Source organism: Neophocaena asiaeorientalis, unplaced genomic scaffold (genome assembly GCF_003031525.2).
Source record: "Neophocaena asiaeorientalis asiaeorientalis breed wild unplaced genomic scaffold, Neophocaena_asiaeorientalis_V1.1 scaffold79, whole genome shotgun sequence".
NCBI lineage: Eukaryota > Metazoa > Chordata > Mammalia > Artiodactyla > Phocoenidae > Neophocaena > Neophocaena asiaeorientalis.
Window position 1 is genome coordinate 169644 of NW_020175402.1, and position 25459 is coordinate 195102.

The 25459-nt window shown below is 38.0% G+C and overlaps 1 protein-coding gene across 1 annotated transcript in view; it reads right to left on the minus strand.

The window, feature by feature from the left end:
• The window catches only part of LOC112414374 (eukaryotic translation initiation factor 4 gamma 3-like), a gene marked incomplete at its 3' end in the record, with an annotated part of 147175 nt that extends 145524 nt beyond the window's left edge, over positions 1 to 1651 (minus strand). Inside the window, exon 1 of the mRNA XM_024766866.1 lies at positions 1576 to 1651. The remainder of the gene's footprint in view (positions 1 to 1575) is intronic.
• Positions 1652 to 25459: the final 23808 nt, after the last annotated feature.

Below are 25459 nucleotides of genomic sequence, written 5' to 3' on the forward strand. Positions count from 1 at the left end.
TGCATCTACTGAAGCCCACGTGCTCCAGAGCCCATGCTCCGCAACAAGAGATGCCACTGCAATGAGAGGCCCGTGCACCGCAACCAAGAGTAGCCCCCACTCACTGCAACTAGGGAAAGCCTGCGTGCAGCAACGGAGACCCAACACAGCCAAAAATAATAAATAAATAAAAATAAATAAAAATTTTTAAAAAAGACATGTCCAGGGACCTCCCTGGTGGCTCAGTGGATAAAACTCTGAGCGCCCAATGCAGGGGGCACAGGTTCAATCCCTGGTCAGGGAACTAGATCCCACATGCATGCTGCAACTGCGAGTTCTCATGCCACAACTAAGGAGCCCTGGAGCTGCAACTAAGCAGCCCGCGAGCCACAACTAAGGAGCCCACCTGCTGCAACTAAGACCCCACGCAACCAAATAAATAAATATAAAAAAATTTTAGGGCTTCTCTGGTGGTTCAGTGGTTAACAATCCTCCTGCCAATGCAGGGGACACAGGTTCAACCCCTGGTCCGGAAAGACCCCACATGCTGTGGAGTAACTAAGCCCATGCACCAAAACTACTGAGCCTGTGCTCTAGAGCCACAACTACTGAGCCTGTGTGCCACAACTACTGAAGCCTGCATGCCTAGAGCCCGTGCTCCACAACAAGAGAAGCCACCACAATGAGAAGCCCACACACCACAACGAAGAGTAGCCCCTGCTCACTGCAATAGAGAAAGCCCATGCACAGCAACAAAGACCCAACGCAGCCAAAAATAAATAAAATAAATAAATTCTTAAAAAAAGAAAGAGAAAATAAGGGGAGAGATCCCCCCTCCCTTAGAAAAAAAACTTTTTTTAATTTAAAAAATAAAGATATGTCCAGGAATTCCCTGGCAGTCCAGTGGTTAGGACTCCGTGCTTTCACTGCCGAGGGCCTGGGTTCAATCCCTGACTGGGGGACTAAGATCTCGCAAGCTACATGGCACAGCCCAAAAAAAAGACATGTCCAGCTCCTCGATTCTCCCCTAAATTCCCTTAGGCTCACTGTAATACCCCTGTAATCTGCTTCTAATTTTATTATCTTCATCCTCTAACTTTTAAATTTCCCTTCATTTATGAATTTGAATCTATCATTTAACATAAATATTTAAATTTACTCCCATTAACCACTGTTCTCTTTTCTAAACTTTCTGCATTTTTATATGTAATCAAAGAAGGAAAAAAGTAAAATAAAAAATTTAAGTTAAAAGTGTAAAATTTAAGAAAAAATATCCAAAAGAAAATTAAAACTCAGTGTCCTAGAAGAATCGCAATAATTATGGAAGGAGGAAAAAGGAGGAAAAAGAACACAGGTGTACAAGTCAATCTACCTTAACAGAATGTTTCTTTCATGTCTACTTCTTAAATTAAGATGACAGGGGAAAAGACCTATTCACCTTATTATATTATATACATCTAATTCTGTTCGAGATTTGATTGAACTTTTCTGTCAAAAGCCTATATTATGTACCAATCTAACAAACACGGCCTATAATATCAAAGGTTCATGTGCAAAAAACACACACAATCTGACAAACAACCCTGAGGTACTCACCGTGCTGTACACTGCCGAGACAGTAGGAGTGAAGATTCGATCCTCGAGAGGCTGCTGCACAGGTCCTCTAGGAATTCTAGAAGAGCGAGTTAAGGATAAGAGAACTCGAAAATGAACTGCTTTAGCAGTAAGAGCAAATTACAACCACAAAATTCTGTCAATGACCCAAGCTTTGTAATCCAGTTAGTGGAGTTATACACTTATTTCTCCAGAGAAACTAGAAAACAAAGTATTTCAAATTTCCTAATGTGATTAGATCAGTCTCTCCAAAAGTGATTCCCGTTATAAACATTCCATGGAAACTCAAAACAAATAAAAATCATACAACAAGCCTCCTAACTTTAGGCCCATGATGAGAATCTACTACCTTTACTTTCTAGAGAAAAAGACTAAGGAAGTATAAGCAGGATATTCAGAAAGATAAGAAGAATTCATCAACGTGGAAATTGCTGACAAAGACCTAGTCTGTTCTGCGAATACAACTGTTTCCTTGTTTTTCTTTTTTAGCTGTTATTTTCCCAATATCTACCCACCAACTCCTCATTTTTATGAAAGAGGCTCTCCACTGTAATTTAGTTTAAAATATTTCAACATGTCAGGATATTCTTCAAAAGACAAAAGGCTATCATTTTATTCAGCTTCAAAACTGAAAGACATAAGCTCTTCTCCCTGGTAAGGTGGTATTTTACCTCTGTAAGAATGACAACCAAGAGACTTGGTACAGAAGGTTAACAGCAATTATCTCTGGATGACAGGATTACATAACTGCCTTTTCTACCATAAATGTGAAGTATTTGTATAATTTAAATGTATTTTAAAAGAAAGACTACAAATATAATAAACCCAAAATAAGACAGAATTATTTCTTCAACCTAACTAATATTTAATAGTTCTCAATCATGTTCCCTTCTAACTTAATGAAACAGTAAGGAAGAAAAAGTGACAGCTGCAAATAATAATTTTATATGAATGACCACAAGTTGCACCGGTCTAAGAGAATCTTTAGAAGTAAAATTCTTTATATCCAAGTAGCAAAAGTTTACTGAGGTGGAGAGGGAAAACAAAACAAAACAAAACAAAACCAAAAAACCCAATGCTTTAGTCATTCAAAATTAGTAACACTGTACCAGTCTCTAGTTAGTTCTTCAAACTAGCAACCTCAGACAACAGTTCCATGCGTTACCATCATCCCCTACACACAAAGAACTGATTTAAAATGCTGCACTGAGAAATAACAAAGCTGAAACATTTCATAAAGGAACTGCTTCATCCAAAGAAACTGTATATATGTTTGCAATGTAGAAAACATAAGCCTAACAAGTTTCAGGACAAAAGTCCTTTATATTAGTTTGTCAGTTCTTTCAGAATGAAGATTACCCCTAGCCAAAATAAAACTTTCTTTGAATTATGGCTTTGCATTGTGGTCACATGAATGGTAGAAAATATGAGACTGTTCTTTCTTCTACAAAGCCAACTGCTAGTAGTTTTTCGAGCTAGGGCCAACTGTCACTAGGTGGGAGTAAGTTCTCAAATGAGTCACCGGTAGTAGGCCCCAAGAGCTGAGCCATACCATTTAACCTTACTAGGAAAGGTTAAGGCTCCTGATTTCTATTAGTAACTTTACTGGCTAACAATATTACTGCTAACTACAAGACTTCTGAAGAGGCAATCATATATTTGGTCAATATTCCAGTAACAAACATTCTTTTTCCTTGGTCACATAAAGAATATTGACGTCATTTATTCCTCTCTCTGAAAACTACCAACAGAATATTGTGGATTAATAAATTGTTTCTTAAAAGACCATTTGGATAAAAATATTTAAGACAAAAACATAGTTCTATAAAAGAAAACTGAAAACCGAAGTCAGGAGATCTGAATCTAGAGCATGCGGCAAGCCTAACCAACCATGTTGTCCTCAATGAACCATTTTACAGTATCTCCTATAAACTTAGTCACAGCAAAATGAAGTAATTTGCCCAAGTTAACAAGGCTAATTAAGGCCAGGACAGGTTTCTTCTGTATTCTAAAGACAGTGCTCTTCCTATTACATCGACGCGCCCATGGGCAGAATACTTTATAGCATAGTAAAAAAGCATTATCACAACCTGGTCAAAATATGGTTGCCCCTATCTTCCGGACAGAATTAAATCAGTGGTTCATCTCATAGAAGAGTCAGTGGAGTGTCACTCTAAAACTTCTAAGAAGTCCCAAATTCTTGGCCCAGGCTGAATCACCTGCCCAACGGTAAATGAACACACTACTGCAGACTGGGCACGTAATGCATGAAACCAAGGGAACTTATTTTACGGAGCAATTTTCTCCTTAATTCGTAGTGGTGATGGTTGCACATCTTCATAAATATGGTTTAAAAAAAACCCCACTGAACTGTGTACACTTTAAAATTGTGAATTTTATGGTATGTGAATTATATCTCAATTTTTTAAATGGTATTTTAGTAATTTGCAACTAGGCTGTTTAGCACCCCCTCCTTCCACTAAAAAGGCCTAGATAAATAAGCATGAGATAAGCACTGCTAGGCATTTTCTCCAGAAACAGGTGAATTTCAAAGAAACGGCACACATGTAAAGCTCTTACACTACATACTTCCTAATTCTGCCTGTCATTAAGATTACCAGCCCTCACCAAGCTCTGTATCTCCAGCATAAATCACTGGATGCTTACCTCCCTTTCAGTTCAACATGACAAGCAAACAGCTTCTCATAATACCACTTAAAATTCTAATTCAAACAATGAGCAGCGTAATATGCATGTGCAGTGCTCCAGACCACACTGTTTTTATTTTTTAAATCTCATGACTGAAATACAGTAGCACACCCACTTGACACTTCTGTACTTCAAACTGCTATGATTTATATTATGTCATTAGGAAATACAAGCATAATCGCTAGCAAGATTAGACAGCTGCTATGTAAGAACCGAATTAATAAGACTCAAGTATTGGCTTGGCCATAAAGTTTGTTTGCATTTTTCCATAACATGTTATGGAAAAAACCCAAACGAACTTTATGGCCAACCCAAAATAGAACTATAAATGCAAAAAAATTCTAATTCCCCACCTTCTTTCTAATAAAAAATTAAAAGACAAACTTCAGAAACAAAATTTGAGGGTTAAATAAGAGTAGTAAAACACAGCAGACTCTGACTATTATAGTACTCACTACATACTCTCCACTAAATGTCAATTAGGCAGATATTCATCAGAGAAATCCAAGGATCTATGAGGAGATTACATAATGATCTGAACATTTCCTACTTACACCATGAAGGAAAGAGGAGACCTATAATTTTCTGAGCACAGATGTTTACCGACATTTCAAGGATGATGAACTCCCACCAGGATGAAACTTCTTAATCTATGGCAATCATATCTGACCCTGGGTTTGACATATAGTCAGTACTTCCTCAAAAGGTAGATTTTGACAAATTAGAAAACAAGTAGTGAAAACAAGTAGTGAGGGACTTCCCTGGTGGTCCAGGGGTTAAGAATCCACCTTCCAATGCAGGGGACACAGGTTCGATCTCTGGTCTGGGAACAAAGATCCCACATGCCACAGGGCAACTAAGCTGGCGCGCCACAACTAGTGAACCCGGGCACTCTGGAGCCCACACACCACAACTAGAGAAGCCCATGTGCCGCAACTAGAGAAGCCCACACGCTGCAATTAAGAGCCTGTGTGCCACAACGAAGACCCAGCGCAGCCAAAAATTTAAATTAAAAAAAAAAAAAATTAACCCTTTCCTACACTCAGAAAAGCTTCGTAAAAGATAAGGGCTAGAGCTGTACTACCAAGAGACTATAGATAAGTAAGAGAAGCAAATTCCAGAATGGAGCCTTCAGCAGATAACAGTAAAGCATCCAGCTAATTTCTACTTACCTAAATGGCACCAAAGACAGAGCCCATCCTCAAACTCAAGTATGAAAGTATACTGGTAAGATTAATGCATGTTATTACGAAAGATGAAACGGACAGGAATAAATTAGAGTTTGAAGCTGTCAAATGTAGGCACCAAGCATGTAAAATGTCCCAAAAAGCAGAACATCCTGAATGACCCGACATAGCAACTACAGAAATCTCAGGGGTCACAACTTTAGTAATTCTGTATGGTCAAAAGCAAAACAGAAACTGTATTCTCAAACCTAAACACTATGACATATCTACTCCTACTTTAACCTTGGGATCTATAACAGAATGTGTTTAAAAAATTATTTTTTCAGGGCTTCCCTGGTGGCGCAGCGGTTGAGGGTCCGCCTGCCGATGCAAGGGACACAGGTTCGTGGCCTGGTCTGGGAGGATCCCACATGCCGCGGAGCGGCTGGGCCCGTGAGCCATGGCCGCTGAGCCTGCACGTGCATCCAGAGCCTGTGCTCCACAACGGGAGAGGCCGCAGCAGTGAGAGGCCCGCGTACCGCAAAAAATAAGTAAATAAATAAATAAATAAATAAATAAATAAATAAATAAATAAATAAATAAATAAATAAATAAATAATTTTTTCTTCATTGCTGCTTATCTTTTGCCACTAAAACTTCACAGAAATAAAACTAGCCAATTTTAATATTTGTTTCAACTCAATTTCATGTTGAGCTGTTAATTCAGGTCCAAAATCCTTTATTGGAATTCAGAATTTTTCCACTGTTAGAAAGTTAATAAGGCAGCACTCCTTAATCAAATACATTAATATCTCTACTGTAAAATATATGAATATTGAAATTTCTGTATTTCTGTCCAGAGTTTTTGCCAATTTCAGAAAACAATTAGTTTCCCCAAGCTCTTTTGATTTTAGAATTGCAAGCCTATACCTTCTTTCCCATTGTGTTTTAGCTCTAAAAGTCTCCGGAAATCACCATTTGAATGTTAACAACTAAGAACCATTATATTGCTTTCTTTTCTTTTCTTTCCTTTTCTTTTTTTAAACAAATCCAGAAACGTTAGTCTCCAAGCGCTTAGCCAGAAATGCCTTTGTTCTGACTCTGGTTTTCTAACTCAGAACACAACTCACCACATATTACAAACTGATTTCCTGACAGTCGCATTTAAATTTACCCAGAAACATACTCTGCTTAGGTTTTGTGTTTTGTTTTTTTTTTTTAAAGACCAATATTGCCAAAGAAAATGGCTGCTGACCATGCTGTTAATATTTTGTAATTCTATTTTTAGTTTTTGAAGAACCTCCATACTGTTTATCATAGTGGCTGCACCAACCAACAGTGTAGGAGGGCTCCAAAAAGTAATGAATTACTGATACAACAACATGAGTGAATCTCAAATGCTAATTAAGTTAAGTGAAAGAAGCTAGACTCAAAATGGCTATGAGTCCATTTATGTAACACTCCGGCAAAGGCAAAACTATAGTGGCTAGGGCCTGGGGAAGAGTTTACCTAAAGAGAGACAGCACTATGATCCAGCAATCACACTCTTGGGCATATATACAGACAAAACTGTAATTCAAAAACATACATGCACCCCTATGTTCACAGCAACACTGTTTCCAACAGCCAAGACATGGAAGCAACCTAAATGTCCACTGACAGATGAATGGATAAAGAAGATGTGGTACATATATATACAATGGAATACTACTCAGCCATAAAAAAGAACAAAATAATGCCATTTGCAGCAACATGCATGTAACTAGAGATTATCATACTAAGTGAAATAAGTCAGAAAGAGAAAGAAAAATACCATATGATATCACTTCATGTGGAATCTAAAATATGACACACATGAACTTACCTACAAAATGGAAAATGACTCACAGATATACAGAACAGACTTGTGGTTGCCAAGGGTGGGGGTGGGGGATGGACTGGGAGTTTGGGATTAGCAGATGCAAACTATTACATATAGAATGCAACTATTATATATAGAATTATATATAGAATATCTACTATATAGGACAGGGAACCATATTCAAAATCCTATAATAAACCATAATGGAAAAGAATATGAAAAAGATACGTATGTATAACTGAACCACTTTGTTGTACAGCAGAAACTAACACAACATTGTAAATCAACTATACTTCAATAAAATTTTTTAAAAAGAGAGATGGCACTGAAGGACTGTAATTAGGTGATGGAACTTTTCCGTATCTTCAGTATGATGGGGCTGCAAAACTCTGCATTTATCAGAATAAATAAAACTAGATATCTAAAATAAGTGAGTTCTGAGTTTCTCCAAAGGTTAAGCAACAAAGTCACTAAATGACTCAGCAATACTCACTCCTAGGTATACATCCAAGAGAAATAAAAACATGTGCACACAAACCTAATAAATGAATGCTCATAATCAGCATTATTTGCAATAGCCAAAAAGTAGAAACAATGTTTTCATCAACTGATGAATGGATAAACAAAATGAAGTATATCCATACAATGAATTTTATTTGGCAATAAAAGGAAATGGAAGTCCTGATACATGCTACAACATGGATGAACCTTGAAAACACAATGCTAAGTGAAAAAAGCCAGTCACAGAAGACCACATTTCGTATAATTCCACTTATATGAAATGACCAGAACAGGCAAATCCACAGACAAAAAGTATAAAAGAAAAAGACTAGTAGATGCTTAGGCCTGAGGGGATGGGTGGAAATGGAGGAAGGAGGGATGACTGCTAAAGGATATGGGTTTCTTTTTGAAGTAATCTAAAATTAGGTTCTAAACCTATGGTGATAGTTACACTAGTCTGAAAATATACTAAAAACCAATAAACTATACATTTTAAATGGGTGAATTTTATGTTATGTGAATTATATCTCAATAAAGCTGTTATCAAAAAAGTGAATAACATTGTAGGTAATTTGTAAACAAATTTTTTAAATAATAATATTAAAACTTCATGGTGGGGCAAGCACTTTGTCTACTACTCTATCCCCAGACACTAGAATATTGCTAAAAAGAGTCATAAACTCAAAATGCTTCATCATCATGATCAAGTCCAATAGACTTATTTTTTAAGATAAGTGATTTTTTTTTTTTTTTTTTTTTTTGGCCATGTCACACAGCTTATGGGATCTTAGTTCCCCAACCAGGGATTGAGCCCAGACCCTGCCAGTGAAAGCACCGAGTCCTAACCACTGGACCGCCAGGGAATTCCCGTAGTCCACTAGACTTAAAAGAAGTATGGCTCATCCTAAGAATCTACATAGCAAACAAAGAGAAGTTGTATGCAACAGTAATAGCGAAACAGGTGCCCCACAGGAAAATGGGTAGCTGGATTTATGCAGTGAACTGAATTTCTTTCAATGGCAGAAAGAAATACAGGATCTTATACTCTCCTGAAACTCTGCCTAATGGCCTTGCAACATGGAAACTTGCCCAGCCAGCTTCTTGACCCTACTCCCGACAAACTTTTCTCTTCAGTAATATCTGGAAAAGATCCTTCTCTATCCACAGCCAACAAACCCAAGCCAAAGCACACTTACACTAAACCAGTGGATCAATACTGCTTGTCAATATACCAAAGGGGAGATTAATTATAGTATCTAGAAATGAGTCAAAGTATTTCTGTTCACTAGAAAAACGGTAACAAAGAAAACCACATTTAACAGAAGAAATAACTTCATAAAATAAAGAATCATGGTTAATTCACCAACAATGAAAACCACACCAAATTATACTTGGAAGGTCCACATTGCTCTAGTCAACCTAACAACAAATGCAGGAATTCCATATACCTAGTACGCTCTACTCCACAGGAAAACTCTTCAAATATCTGAGTACTGTTAATATTAATAAATCTTTTAGTCTTTATTAAGTCTTTATTATTTAGTCTTTATCTTTTAGGTGAAATACTCACTTCCTTTTGACCACTCGTGGAGAGGCAAATGTGGTATAATCCTATCAGAGTAAAGTGGAAGGGAGACAATTTTCTTATTATCAATGCAAACAAAGATTGTGTGAGCTCTCTTTACCTCTGCTTATTAATATATTCATGTTGTCTGTAATAACCTATTGTCCATGTGTGTTTTATTTCCACCTAAAATTGTCACAGGGCTTCCCTGGTGGCGCAGTGGTTGAGAGTCCGCCTGCCGATGCAGGGGACACGGGTTCGTGCCCCAGTCCGGAAAGATCCCACATGCAGCAGAGCGGCTAGGCCCGTGAGCCCCGGCAGCTGAGCCTGAGAGTCTGGAGCCTGTGCTCCGCAACGGGAGAGGCCACAACAGTGAGAGGCCCGCATACCGCAAAATAAATAAATAAATAAAAATAAAATACAATAGTCACAGAGTCATGTCTGATTCATTCTGGGCATAACTATAAGTAATCAATCATTTGAATGTAAACAAAATACATTTGCACCTATTTAATTTCATCATGCAGATTCTCATTCATTTCATTTTGAAATCTAATCTTACACTCAATTTTTTCATCTAAATTTCCCAGTAGTTTTTACAAGGATAAAAAGTTCATTTTAATTTAAATCACTGGGGTAAAAAATACTAAACAGGTCAGAATTAAAGAAAGAGCACTGTGATACTCCAGAAACCCCTTCTTCTTGGCCAGAGGAAATGGAGAAAAGAGTCCTTGTGGGCCAGAGTATTAGGGGAATTCCAAAGAAGAAAAGTAGAGGAGGAGGATCCCTATTTCTTTGTATGAACCTACATAAGTCCAGGCTCACCCTCAAAGTTGTACATAAATGGGACAGATCCAAAGCAGCATATTAAAAGCTCTGAAAATAAACGAAGATTAGAACCACCCCCCACAGAGAGACAAAACTTGAGCCCTGAGCCTAATCAAGTTGATTGTCTGCTTAAAAAAAAATTTTTTAATCACAATTCTCCAAGGATTATAACAGGACCCAGAATCTATAAAACATAAAATTTTGGGACTTCGCTGGTGGTCCAGTGGTTAAGCCTTCACCTTCCAATGCAGGGGGTGAGGGTTCAATCTCTGGTCAGGGAGCTAAGATCCCACATGCCTTGGGGCCAAAAAACCCAAAAAAAAACATAGAACAGAAGCAATATCATAACAAATTCAATAAAGACTTTAAAAATGGTCCACATCAAAAAAAAACTTAAAAAAAAATACAAAACATAAAATTTTAAATGTCCAGGATACAATCTGAAATTACTTGGCATACAAATATAGTAAAATGTAACCAATTCTCAAGAACTAGCAGTCAAATCTAACAAGGTTGATTGCTTAAAAAATATTCTCCAAATGATTCAGAATTTATAAAGCTTAACATTTACAGTGTCTAGGACACAATCCAAAATTATGTGACATACAAAGAACCAAGAAAATGTAACCAATTCTTAGGAGAAAAGACAATCAACACATGCCAACCTTGAAAAGACTCAGGTGTTAGAATTATCAGGCATAGAACATAAAGCAACTATTATAACTATGCTCCAAGAGGTAAAGGTAAACACGTTTGAAATGAATGGAAAGATAGAAATCCTCAACAGACTGATACAAACTGTAAAAAAAGAACCAAGTGGACATTTTGGAACTGAATGATGCAACATCTTTAAAAAATTCACTGGGTGGTATCAGTAACAAAATGGAGATGACAGAGGAAACAGTCAGTGAATCAGAAAATAGATCAATGAAAATAAAGAAAGAAAAACAATTACTAAAAATAACAAGGAGATAAGGAGGCGAAGGTGGAAAATTACATAATATGGAAGTTTGCAATGGTAAGTTATAAGTTGTTAATGTAACCCGTGGGTCAGCAAACTTTTTCTCAAGAGGCTAGATAGTAAATATTTGTGCATTCATGGTATTTGTATGAGTCTGCGAGCCATATGGTCTCTGTCACAATTGCTCGCCTACACTGCTGTAACGCAAAAGAAGCTACAGACAACATGTAAAATGAATGCATATGGCATGTTCCAATAAAACTCATTTACAGAAATAGGCAGCTGGCTAGTGGGCCATAGGTTGCCTACCCTTAATTTAACCTAATAAAAGAGTTTTCCCCAATACTTTGTACAACACTACCTACTTAAGATTATAAATGCTCAGTTATACAATATCTGGTAACACAAACCTTATGTTTCCAAACAGTAATTAAATTCATCCATGAGGTAGATGGAAGAAGAGTTATAGTACTATGTCAACAAACTGATATTAGTGAGATTCTTGAAATTATCATTAATAAAACAATAGTATTATCTGAAAAAATTAAGAGTGTACATACGGCTTAAATTCAGACTAGTTTTTAATAACTAAGACAAATTCTGATATGCCAATAATCACGTGGAAATGTTAATTCAGTAACAATGACAGTGAATCCTTAAGTAATTTTACTCCACAATCTCAAGTAGTAGTACTAGTAGTAGTAGTAGCAGTAGTAGTAATAAAAACAAAAGAAATAAATGTCAGGAGAAAAAATAATTTTAACATATCCACCCATATTAAAAGAAACAGGAAGACATATTTTGTTTCAATTCTCTTTCCTATTAAACCACCTTCAATAATACTAAAAATTAATATTAAAGTCAACGATCTCATACTGTCGTTTTCATTCTGACAAATTTACTGTTCTAAAGAAAAAATATTTGCGCGTATTTCTTAAAAATCTGCATTTATGAAAACACACTGATCTCCCTATAGTATACTGACTCACTAATGCTCCCTAATGTTTTTTATTTTGTTTTGTTTTGCTTTTTGGCTGCGCCTTGCAGCCTGCAGGATCTTAGTTCCCCAACCAGGGATCGAACCCCTGCCCACTGCAGAGGAATTGCGGAGTCTTAACCACTGGACTGCCAGGCAAGTCCCTCCCTATTGTTCTGAGACATGGTTTGTTTGATTTCATGTGCTATAACAACATTCTGAAGTACAGTAGTCCAGTGGCCCAGTCCATATGGCTAGCTGCACTCTGCTCCTATGTTGCCTTCTATTCACCATCCCTGTCCCCTTCTAAACTCTGACTACTATCAGTCACCCAGTCCCCTACACCAAATTTTCACTATTTAAATAGCAAGGAGGCAGCCAAAAAGGAATGTTAAATCCTCCCTGCTCCCTAACTATTGCTCAACTTTGGAAAATCCTGTTTTAAGAGGACTGTAGAAGGTTATAAAGAATTCCCAAGAGAATAGTGAATGTGATTCATTTCACCTAGAGCAGGATGAGTGAATGGTGACTATAAGGATTGGCTAACAGTAGTGAAAGGGTGAAAAAGAAGAGGAAAGAAGAATGAAGAAATAAGATCCATCTCCCCCACCTTTTTTTTTTTTTTTTTGCAGTACGCGGGCCTCTCACTGCTGTGGCCTCTCCCGTTGCGGAGCACAGGCTCCGGACGCGCAGGCTCAGCGGCCATGGCTCACGGGCCCAGCCGCTCCGCGGTATGTGGGATCCTCCCGGACCGGGGCACGAACCCGTGTCCCCCGCATCGGCAGGCGGACTCTCAACCACTGCGCCACCAGGGAAGCCCCATCTCCCCTTTATTTAAGTGACCAAAATCCTACTTTCCTGTGTAAAAGCATACTCACCACAGAATTTCCTAATGCTTTGTGCTCTAGAGGCTCTGGATTGGAGTCAGACAATCTTGGGTTCCGTTCCTAGCTTTAGCCTTTAGTACACTGTGTAGTCATAGTTAATCTCTAAACAGCAGCTTCCTCAATTGTAAAATGGTTACATAAAACATTCGTAAATTGCTCTGAGGATTAACTAAGTCACTAGACTAAATACTCTCTGCATGATGCCTGCCGGGTATTTGTCATTCAATCCCTGTCAATTCCCTCTTCTAGCCCCCAAATTAGAATATGATACAACCATGGTTTGGGAAGTGGCATTAGAAGGACAAATGCAAGCAGCCGGCTTTTAAGCAGCTAGTCATGTCATTCATTCATTTTCAACAAATATTTTATAAGTAGCTACAAAGTAGTGAATAAAATAAGCAAAGTCACCAAACTCATGGTGCTTACATTCTATTGGGGGCAGACAGACAAAAAGTTAACCAGATAATTAAAATGGTGAAAATGGCATGAAAATAAAAAGAATGATATAAGAAGTGAGTAATAGTATTCTGGATAAGACAGACGAGATAACTTCTAAATTGGGATCTGAAGGGTGCAAATTATCCATTCTACAAAAAGCAAGGGAAAGAGCATTCTAGGAAGGGGGCATCAAATGCAAAGGTCAGAAGCTGAAAAGGGCTGTGTTCAAAGATCATGAAGCTAGAGGGGGGTAGGGGAGGAATGGATTGGGAGTTCGGGATTAGCAGATGCAAACTATTATATATAAAGAATGGATAAACAAAAAGTCATACTGTATAGCACAGGATATATTCAATATCCTATATTAAACCATAATGGAAAAGATTACGAAAAAGAATATACATATTCATGTATAACTGAATCACTGCTGTACAGAAGAAATTAACACAACATTGTAAATCAACTATACTTCAATAAAACAAATTTTTTTAAAAAAATGATCATGAAGGCTTCCCTGGTGGCGCAGTGGTTGAGAGTCTGCCTGCCGATGCAGGGGACACAGGGACACGGGTTCGTACCCAGGTCCGGGAAGATCCCACGTGACGCGGAGCGGCTGGGCCCGTGAGCCACGGCCGCTGAGCCTGCGCGTCCGGAGCCTGTGCTCCGCAACAGGAGAGGCCACAACAGGGAGAGGCCCGCGTACCGCAAAAAAAAAAAAAAAAAAAAATGATCATGAGACTAGAGTGAAAGGAGTATGTAGGGAGTGGTCATCACAGAGTTCAGAAACTCAAGCAGGGGCTACGTCATCTGAAGCTGTGTAGGCCCTGGTAAACAATATGAAATCTAAGGTCAACAGCAACAACAGTAGAGCTTCAACGGAGGAGAAGCATAAGATTAATAGTATTTTTTAAAGACCATTCTGAATGTTTATGAAAAAATGAATTGGAGAAGGGTAGGGAAGGAAATAAGGAGACTAGTTAGGAGACTGTAGCAGCTGTGTAGGTCAGAGATGATTGTGGCCTGGAAGAGAGTAGGACAGTAGAAATAAATGGAGAAAAGGCCAAGTTTAAACAGTAAAAGCAACAGGGTTTGCTACTGCCTAAGAGTAGAGGAGTGAAGGAAAAGAATAATCAAAGAAAGGCTTACAGACGTTTTACCTTGAGCAGCTAGGTAGACAGCAATATTATTTAGCAAAACTGGGAAAGAACAGGTTGAAGTAGGGGTGAGAAGGAAATCAAGAGGTCTGAAATGCCAGCTGGAAATCCAGGAGGAGATGTAAATACACAAATTGGATAAATGAATATTTAGGTCTGGCTAAAAATCTGATCTAAAAATACAAAAATTTGAAAGTCATCAACATAAAAATAGTATTTAAACCCAAGAGAAATAAAGAAGCAAAGTACCACAGCCCTGAGAGTGAGACAAAGGAGGCATCAGCAAAGGACCCTGCCCAGGTAGGAGGAAAATCGACAGATGCAGTAGTACTGGGGTACCGAAGGACCACATCATTATTCAGGGAAGTGAAGTGAATATTGCATCTATAACATTCTCTTTATACTCTAACTGCCGACACACCAGAACAAGAGTAACCAACTTGCCAGCCTTCCAGGAAGCCTTGAGAATCCAGTTTTAGACCACATGGGCTGCTACACGTTAGCCAACGTGTTGCTAAAATCTCATCATTAAAAAAATAAAGTATGAATAAATGGAAACTATCTCCTAGAATTGAACTAATACATTCAAGGCATTTAACAGTATCTGGGATACAGTAAACCTCAACAAACATTAGCTATCATGGTGGTTATTTTAAAAACGCTCTAATTTTGAAAATGGCTTAGTGTTTACAGACACAAATCTTTGTGACTAAAAGATAATCTGAGTTCTCAGGCTCCAAGGCAGAGCACTCCACAAGATAGATATACCCTTAAACGGTTTGTCAAATGTGTGAAGTTTTATTAATGAAACAAGTGATACCATTAGTGTAAGCATTATTACAGCTATACATACAAGTTCTAAGAATTTTTTTAAGGAGGGGACTGATAAGTATTTTCCTACTGCAGAAGAAGGGGAACTGGATAAAAACAGAGTCAGGCTCAATTTTATTCAGCTATATGCAGCTACAGTAAGTTATCTGCATTTCTCAAACTTAGGTCTTACGTGTCAAGGTTCACTTTGACCCCTGAAGTAGATAGATATGTAGAAAAAAGGTTAACAGCTTCCTCAATAACTAGATTACCTTGTGGGAAATGATCTGATCTCCTCAGTTTCCTCATCTATACTCTGTGGGAATGATGGGAAGATTTAACAAAACAAGGCTTGTGATGTGCTTGGCACATAATAGGCAATATCTAATTATTTCAAATAGTTCTTCCATAAAGATTATTATTTTCCTTTCTCTGAGTATTCAGAAGACATGGCATTTAAGATAGCTCTCCCAGATTCCTACCAATCACTAACAGCACCAAGAACTTCCTACTGCATTCTTTAGAGCTTAGAAAAGCTAGAATGAAAGATGTGGTGAAGAAAAGGACTTTGGGAGCATCTAACAGATACCATGACATATGAAAAAAAGAAGCTAAAAATTATGCAATCTGTTCCATACCTGACAAAATTCTGAAAGATACTGATTGAGTTATGCTACTTTGGATAGTGAACTTTTACACAGACATTTATTCACCTCTTCAAAGAATTTCTCTGCTCTCTGAAACTTGTTAATTCTGACTTAACTGTTCTCCCCAAGGTGAGAAGCTTATTAGATAAATTTAACGGTTCTCAGCTCAAGGTAGTTTATATGGAAGAGTGTCTGAAAGAAGAAACTGCTTTTCTTATTTACGTCTGAACAACCCGTGTCATTACCCAAATAAATTCACCCAACTGTCACATGCCAGAAATCATATTACTGAAAATACTTGTTCCCACCATGCCAGCTATTAAAGACGCTTATGGGAGAAATCAATACCCTTTTACTAGCAAAACTTACCTTCAAAGTCAACCGCCCACTTGAAATTTTTTGAGTAATTTTCTAATTTTCTCCTTAAAAACATGATCTCACAAACATCAATGGCAATACAAAACAACCACCACCACGACTCAGAAAATAAATAATTCTCCTTTTTCTGTAGTCATCATCTTTAATAATGTCAAAGTACACTGGAAACATTTTTCATCACTCCATCTACTTGCAAATACACAGCCAACAATAGCTGCAAAGCATTCTGCAACTCTGTCTCACCCTACTCAGAGCCACCCAAAAGAGCAGGTCCCCTAGCGATACCTAATGAACAAATAAAGATGACAAGTCAACTTTCAATCACAGAGCCAAATAATGGATTATAAACAACACCAACAAGAAGAATATAAACTTTTACATCATTATAACTTACTTTCAACATTCAATAAAAATGTCCTGACAAAGGGACTTCCCTAGTGGTCCAGTGGTTAAGACACAGCACTTCCACTGCAGAGGGCATGGGTTCAATCCCTGGTTTGGGAACTAAAATTCCTCATGCTACACAGCATAGCCAAAAAAAAGTCCTGACAGAGAAAAAAATCTTACAAACTTTCACAACTCTAAACATAATTTCTTAGGATATTAGACCCATATGAAGTCACTGTTGTTTTATTTGTTGACTGTGAGGTATGGCAATAACTACAGGCAATGTTTTCCTGTCGCATTCTAGACACGCCTGATTCCACTTAAGAAAGATGGAATGTTTCTTAAGAAACATTTAAGAAAGATGTTTTCTTTCTTAAAACAGCAGCATTTGTTTTCAACATAAAATTCTGAAAGGAAAGAATGTTATAATGAAAACTATCAAACAAAGTTTTTCAGAAGGTTTCGCATGCTTATGTAGAATGGACATATAGCCAAGATGACTTTCTTCCATAAATTCCGGCCCAAAGTAATTACTATGTATCCAGTGTCACATGTTTAAATTTAACAGTCTTCCAAAAAATTATTTTAAAAACAATCACATTCTTCAAAGACGGCAGGCTTATAAAGTGATTTTTTTTGGGGGGGGGCTGAGTTGGGTCTTCGTTGCTGCACGTGGGCTATCTCTAGTTGTGGCAAGCGGAGTCTACTCTTTCTTCATTGTGGTACGCGGGCTTCTCATTGCGGTAGCTTCTCTTGTTGCAGAGCATGGGCTCTAGGTGCGCGGGCTTCAGTAGTTGTGGCACACGTGCTCTAGAGCACAGGCTCAGTAGTTGTGGCACACGGGCAGGTCTACTCTTTCTTCATTGTGGTACGCGGGTTTCTCATTGCGGTAGCTTCTCTTGTTGCAGAGCATGGGCTCTAGGTGCGCGGGCTTCAGTAGTTGTGGCACACGTGCTCTAGAGCACAGGCTCAGTAGTTGTGGCACACGGGCTGAGTTGCTCCGCGGCATGTGGGATCTTCCCGGACCAGGGCTTGAACCCGTGTCCCCTGCATTGGCAGGTGAATTCTTAACCACTGCACCACCAGGGAAGTCCCTGATTTTTTTATTTTTAGAGTGATTTGATATTTTATTTTTAAATAAATTTGAGTGGTAAAATCAGAAAGATACAAATATTCAGAAAATTGAAAAAGAATGAAAAGAGCAAAGGAGAGAATGATCTGAAATACAATACAAAACATACCAATAACCTTCTGCTCTTATCTTTCTAATGGCAATGTTCCCAAATCAAATGAGTTCCTTTGTTATGACATGCATTTGATGATAAGTATTAAATAAACCTAAATCCAAGAAGAGTATCCAAATACTGTGTGCTAGAATTTAACAGATAAACTTTTCTTTACCCACAAGTAGCAAACCTTAGCATAAGAGATCAAAGGATACTTAATAAAAAGTAAGTTCTAGTTGGTTCTAGTAAATTTTGGTTCTCAAGCATGGATAGGTATATAGAAATTCTAACCTTGCATAATGCTTCAAATCAAACAATGCCACTTTATGAATATTTAATTCACAAAAGCTGCTACTATTCTGTCCCACTGCTCCATCTCTCTCTCAGTATCCCCACCATTTACATCAAGGTTCCAGACCAATACAATTCCAAGCCAAGCTCAAGTAGAGTCAGCCTCCCGCTAAGCTTGATGACTGAATCAATTAAGGATTCTACATATTTTCTAGCTCTGCTAATTAAATGTAAATAGAAATCTTATGAAAACAGCAATCTAGATGCTCAGAATTTACTGTCTGTAACTATTTAACTAACAATGTTACATATGGTTTCTCCATCTATTAAAAAAAACAATAAGGTTGCATATAATTCTAAATACATGATAGGCCTCAAAAAAATGTTAATTATATAAAGGTAAAAGTTGAAATTCAGCTTGTCCTAGCTTACATAACTCAGAAACCATAAAATCAGAGGTAAAATCTATAACCTGGCTCATCATTAAAATTTATTCCTGTTATATTTTTTAAGAACTAGAACAATTTCTTCTAGTTCCTAGAAATATTTAATAAATTTGATGGCTTTGCAAATTTTAAATGTTTGTAAAGCTTTATTACACGATTGCATACACACAAAACATCTCTGAAAGAACACATAAGAAACTGACAACAGTAGCTGTCTCTGAGAAAGACAACTAGGGCCCTGAGGGTGGGAAGGAGATTTTGTTTTCACTGTATATCGCCTTTTGTCCTGTTTGAATTTTTTATCATTTGCAAATATTGTTTTTAACACACAACTTAAAAACAGGTAAGTTAAAAGATGCTTACCACAGGCTTGATGAACGTAAAAGTTAACAGAAACATTATAATTTTCACTTTTATAAATAGGTATAAAGTGTCTACTCTGAGAACTATAAATATGCTTTGCCCCAAATATAACATTTCATCATAATAGTTATTATTCAACTTAACCGGAAGGAGGAAGAAGTGGACTCACGTAAGTAAGACTGGGTTTCAAGCATAGATAGGTATATAGTAAGACTGGGGCTTCCCTGGTGGCACAGCGGTTAAGAATCCCCCTACCAATTCAAGGGACACAGATTTGATCCCTGGTCCGGGAAGATCCCACATGCTGTGGAGCAACTAAGCCCGTGTGCCACAACTACTGAGCCTGCACTCTAGAGCCCACAAGCCACAACTACTGAGCCTGCACTCTAGAGCCCACAAGCCACAACTACTGAGCCCGCATGCCACAACTACTGATGCCCCCCCGCCTAGAGCCCGTACCCCACAACAAGAGAAGCCACCACAATGAGAAGCCCACGCACCACAACAAAGAGTAGCCCCCACTCGCTGCAACTAGAGAAAGCCCGTGTGTAGCAACGAAGACCCAATGCAGCCAGAAAATAAATAAAATAAATAAATTTTAAAAAGATAGTAAGACTATGCAAAAGTGACAAATTACTTTTTAATTCAAATTTAAGTAACTCCTATCTATATAACATAAAAAGAAACATTCCTTTCAGAACTGATGCCGTGGAAATCAGTAGTTGCGAAGTTTCTTATCATATATAAATAAAACACGATAGGTGTGAGTACGTATTTATATAGAGACTCGTCGCACCTGCATTTAACTTACACAAAAGTAACCATGCCACAAGGAAGGTAGAGAGGAAGGAAGAGAGATGCAGGGAAATGTGAACAGTGCTGACTCTTGCCATTCCACTCAAGGAGCAGATGCTCCAGAGCCAGCATGAGACTTGAGATCTAAACCAACTAGTTTCCTTGGTTCTCAAAGTCCTAAGTGTTACTCTAATGTTGAGTATGTATTGTTATATAATCTGGACTCTATTTAACAGTGAATTATCCTGTGCTCAAACAGGGAAGAAATACAACCTGCAAGAAAATTTTACTGTGCTGAATTTATTGAGACACAGTATGGTGATATCTGACATGATTCCTTTAAAACAGATTTTTAAAAGTCATTTGACTATGCAGCCACCACCATCTCACCACCACTGGTACACCACTGTGTACAAAACATCCCAATCACTCTCTCCTATTACTCAATTTCCAACTGTTACAGCAACACATCCATTATATACTTATTAGCAATCTCTTCAGAGATGCACATAATTATTCTATCCCAAAGTCAATCTGTTACATATCACGAAATTCTACTGCATTAAGCATTTTTTTATTCAAGAAAAAAATTCTACTGGCTAAAATGGGTCGGGGAATTCCCTGGTGGTCCAGCGTTTAGGACACTGTGCTTTCACTGCCGTGGCCCCAGGTTCAATCCCTGGTCAGGGAACTAAGATCTCGCAAGCCGTGTGGCATGGCCCAAGAAAAAAAGAGTAAAATGGGTCGATCTATACTACCTCTACTTCGATGCAGCAGCAGTCCAATTATTAACTAATGTGCAGGCTAACTGCTGGTATACAATTTTAGCCTATAAATTCATTCAATTTCCTCTCTATACTACTTTTGTAATTATTCTAGACGCCATCCTCAACCTCCCCTTTCCCAAAGCCATGGCTACCACTTCAATTCAGATCTTCACTTTCTAGTTGCAGTAGCTGCCCAGGTTTCCTGAGGAGAGCCTCTTCCTCTTCAATTCATACAGTATGGTATCAGATCAATCTTCCTGGACAATACTGTGGTCATCAATGAACAGTAAATGGCTCCCCAATTGTTTCTTTTTTTTCTTTTTCGGTACACGGGCCTCTCACTGTTGTGGCCTCTCCCGTTGTGGAGCACAGGCTCCAGATGCGCAGGCTCATAGGCCATGGCTCACGGGCCCAGCCGTTCCGCGGCATGTGGGATCCTCCCGGACCGGGGCACGAACCCGCGTCCCCCGCATCGGCAGACGGACTCTCAACCACCGCGCCACCAGGGAAGCCCCCCCAATTGTTTTCTTTACCTCCAAGTCCAAATCCTGTAATTTGATTACCACCACTACCTAGGAGCTCTCCTATATAATTTTTATTTCCCATTCCCTAAAATAAAACCTCTCCTAAATAGCAAATGTTAGGCTCTTTCCTGACTGTTTGATCTTGCAACTCCCAATGCCTGAATGCCTTCCCTTCTTTCCTCCACTAATATAAACCCTTTCAACTCCCAACTACTACCTGGATTAAATTCCAGGCTTCCCTACTTTGTAATAAGAGACCGTATGTTACTTCTTTTCACTTAGCCTCAGTTATCCTATTTATTATTTGTAAAAGGAGACAAGAAATAATAACTTCAAGAACTATTGTAAAGGTTAAATAAATAATCCTTATAAAGAATTTAGTACATAGTAGGTGCTTAACAAATGGTATCCTTTTTGAGAGAACACTTCAGACACTTTCTCATTATTCCTTATGTTAACATCCTTTCTCCAACTAGACAAAAGACATCTTTATAAGAATCCCCTGATGGAATAATTCACACAAGCAAATTAGTCCCAAAGCTAATTAGAATCCAATGCTGTTTGCTTCTCTTTTTGTCTTGATAAAAGCTTTTAGGGTAGGGATTACCCTGCCAAAATAAGTCTTGGTCCAAATGACCAAAAGGATCACTTTCTCACATGAAGACTGGAAAAAAGAATGTGGCACTCAAGCCAGCCCAAGCATCTCCCAAAAGAGTACAGATATTACTTCAAACATCAAATCAATGTACCTAAATACTAAATCAAAGTTCCTAAATCCTAAATACCTTGCCTCTCTTCCAGCCAGCCCAGCAGCAGTCATCACAGATAACCGTCAAGAGAGGCACCAACAACACAGAGGACCCAGGTTAAAGAGAGAAAGGCTCCGTAGGTATGCAGGGAAAAGGATATAGGGGAAGGAAGGAAGGGAGGGAGGGAGGGCAAGAGAGAGAGAGAAAGAAGGGGAGGGAGAGAGAGACAGAAAAAAGAAAAGGAAAGAAAAGGAAAAACAGAAAAGAAAGAACTGGACAAAGAAATAAGTGCTGATTCCCCCATTTTTCCCTACCCACTCATGTTGCTTGGGAGCAAGCAGATTAAGAATGGAAAGTGAACAAGCACTTAGAAAAGTGCTGACTTTGAATATTGATTTCTCTACGTCTTAACTTAGGAAAGTCACTTCACCTCTCCAAACCTAAGTTTGCTCATAAATGATAACAGGTGTTTCACAGAATTATTATGAAGATGAAGTAGGATGTACCTAAAATGTGGCAGACACTCAACTGATACTGTTTCTGTCCCCTATGTCTTTGACTTCCATGCTATACCTAGAAAAGAAAAAATAAGAGGAAGAAAAACTTAATGAAAGAGGAAAAAGATGAAAGAATATTTAAGATATTATATAAGTAAATACCATCTTAGATACAACTGTTAATATTGACTGACATTAAATCTAACAGAGAGACTTCCCTGGTGGTCCAGCGGCTAAGACTCCATGCTCCCAATGCAGGGGGCACGGGTTCGATCCCTGGGCAGGGAACTAGATCCCACATGCCGCAACTAATGACCCGGCTCAGCCAAATAAATATTAAAAAAAAAAAAAAAAAAAACTAACAGAAAAGCAGGCCATCTTGACAAACATTTTATGTGATTAAGAATATGAACTCTGATGTCAAGATGCCAGATTCACATCCTGGCTCCACCACTTACTAGTTGTGCGCTCTTGGGCAAGTTACTTAAGCTTTTTGAGACTCAATTTTCTTATGTGCAAACGGAATAACAGTACTTATACTTTATAGGATTCTGGCGAAAATAAAATAATATATAGGTGTTTGATATAACTGCACTATAGCAACTAAATTATTAGTAAATTATAACAAAAAGTTTATTTCTCCCTTAAAATAATTATCTCAATAAAATAACAAGAACAAAGAAATGATAGCTTTAATTGTTGAGATCATAAAATTTGGGTTTCTAAACTTTATGGTCTCAGAACTCTTTTTTTTTTTTTTAAATTTTATTTATTTTTGGCTGTGTTGGGTGTTCGTTTCTATGCGAGGGCTTTCTCTAGTTGCGGCAAGCAGGTGCCACTCTTCATCGCAGCGCGTGGGCCTCTCACTATCGCGGCCTCTCTTGTTGCGGAGCACAGGCTCCAGACGCGCAGGCTCAGTAGTTGTGGCTCACAGGCCTAGTTGCTCCACGGCACGTGGGATCTTCCCAGACCAGGGCTCAAACCCATGTCCCCTGCATCAGCAGGCGGATTCTTAACCACTGCACCACCAGGGAAGCCCTCTGAGAACTCTTTTACACTTAAAACTTATTGAGGAACCTAAAGAGCTTTTGCTTAAATGCATTATATCTAAGTATGTTTACCACATCAGAAATTAAAACTAAGAAAAATTTTGAATATCTACTAAGTTATTTTCAAATAGCAATAATAAACCAGTTATATGTAAACATAAGTAAAAATTTTATTTTAAAAAATAGCCATAAAATTTTTTTCTTTTAATTTAGGGAGAAGAGTGGCACTGTTTTACATTTTTGCAAATCTCTTTAACGTCTAGTTTAATAGAAGATCAGCTAAAATCTTAATATGTGCTCTGCATTCAATCTGTTGCAACATGTTACTTTGAAGTCTGTGAAGAAAAGCTGGTCTCACACAGATGTGTAGTTGGAAAAGGGAGAAGTATGTTAATAGCCTTCCTTGATAATTGTGCATATTCTTTTTTGTTATTACACCAAAACTTGATAAGTGGTAGTTTTTAAAAGTTATGTGAAATCTGGAATCTAAAAACAATGTTAATTAACTTTTCATACACAGTTACATTAAAATTAGTTGCTCCAGGGCTTCCCTGGTGGTGCAGTGGTTGAGAGTCCGCCTGCCGATGCAGGGGACACGGGTTCGTGCCCCGGTCCGGGAAGATCCCACATGCCGCGGAGCGGCTGGGCCCGTGAGCCATGGCCGCTGAGCCTGCGCGTCCGGAGCCTGTGCTCCGCAACGGGAGAGGCCGTAGCAGTGAGAAGCCCGCGTACCACAAAAAAAAAAAAAAAATTAGTTGTTCCAGATCGCTTTTGAAATGGATCTTTCACCTATGCATGATTTTGTAATATCATGCACTGATCATCTGGAAATATTGGCACATTAACTTATGCAGAGTTTCCAGATATTGACACATTTCATTGCACAGTATTAAAAATCAAATCTGTTCAATAAATAAATAAAAATGAAATCTGTTAATATCATTGATCTCATCAGAAAAGTCTATTAAATACTGGGAAGCTGTCAAACTCACGGTAGCAGATACAAGTCCAATACTCTAACTTTCACTTGAAACCTCTAATTTTATCATTGGTAACAGCTTTCCTCAAAGAGGCAGGCACGGTGGTTTATTTTTGAAAACATGTCTGCTAAATATGCAAGTCTGAATAACCATAGTTCATCATTCTTTCAAATAAAAATGGTTACATGAAAAAAAACAGTTAATTTTGCCTGCAACTCACTCCCACAAGTGGTTTTCATTAAAGCCGTTATTGGACAACTATGCAACAGAAGTACTCTATGCATACCTCCAATTCCATCACACAGAATATTTAAAAATGTACACTCAAAGGTAAAGATTTAATAAAATGAATAAGTTTTACTGTTTCATCAACGATATTAAGTGAAACTGGAGCTTTTTTTTTTTCTTTGGAGAATGCATGTTGGTGAAAAAAACAATCATTACTAGTTCAGCTGGTACTTCTACATTGATTCATGCTATGGTGCCAGCAGTTTAACCCACACCACTGATTGGGCACCATCAGTGAATATGTCAATAAAATGAAAAAGGCAAGAAATATCTTAGAACAATTATTAAAACAGTTCTGACCTCTACCTCTACATAGTAAGTTACGCTAAGAAAATCATACTCTCACAGCGCCCCCTGATGGCAGGAACAGAATTTCAACACTACTAACATCCAGAATAAAATTCCTAGAGCAGAGTAAATCTAGGTAAGCAAGCCAGAAGCAGAGCTCCAAGTAAGTAAGGGCACCAGAGAACCCTATAAATGTAGTTATGCTAAACTAATACAAAAATGGTCATGAAAAAATTCCAAAGGGCTTTTCATTCATACAGAGAACTCATTAATTAATGTTCTTTCAGAAAAAAAGAACAAATTGGTATGTATGCTGGAGTATATATATATATATCC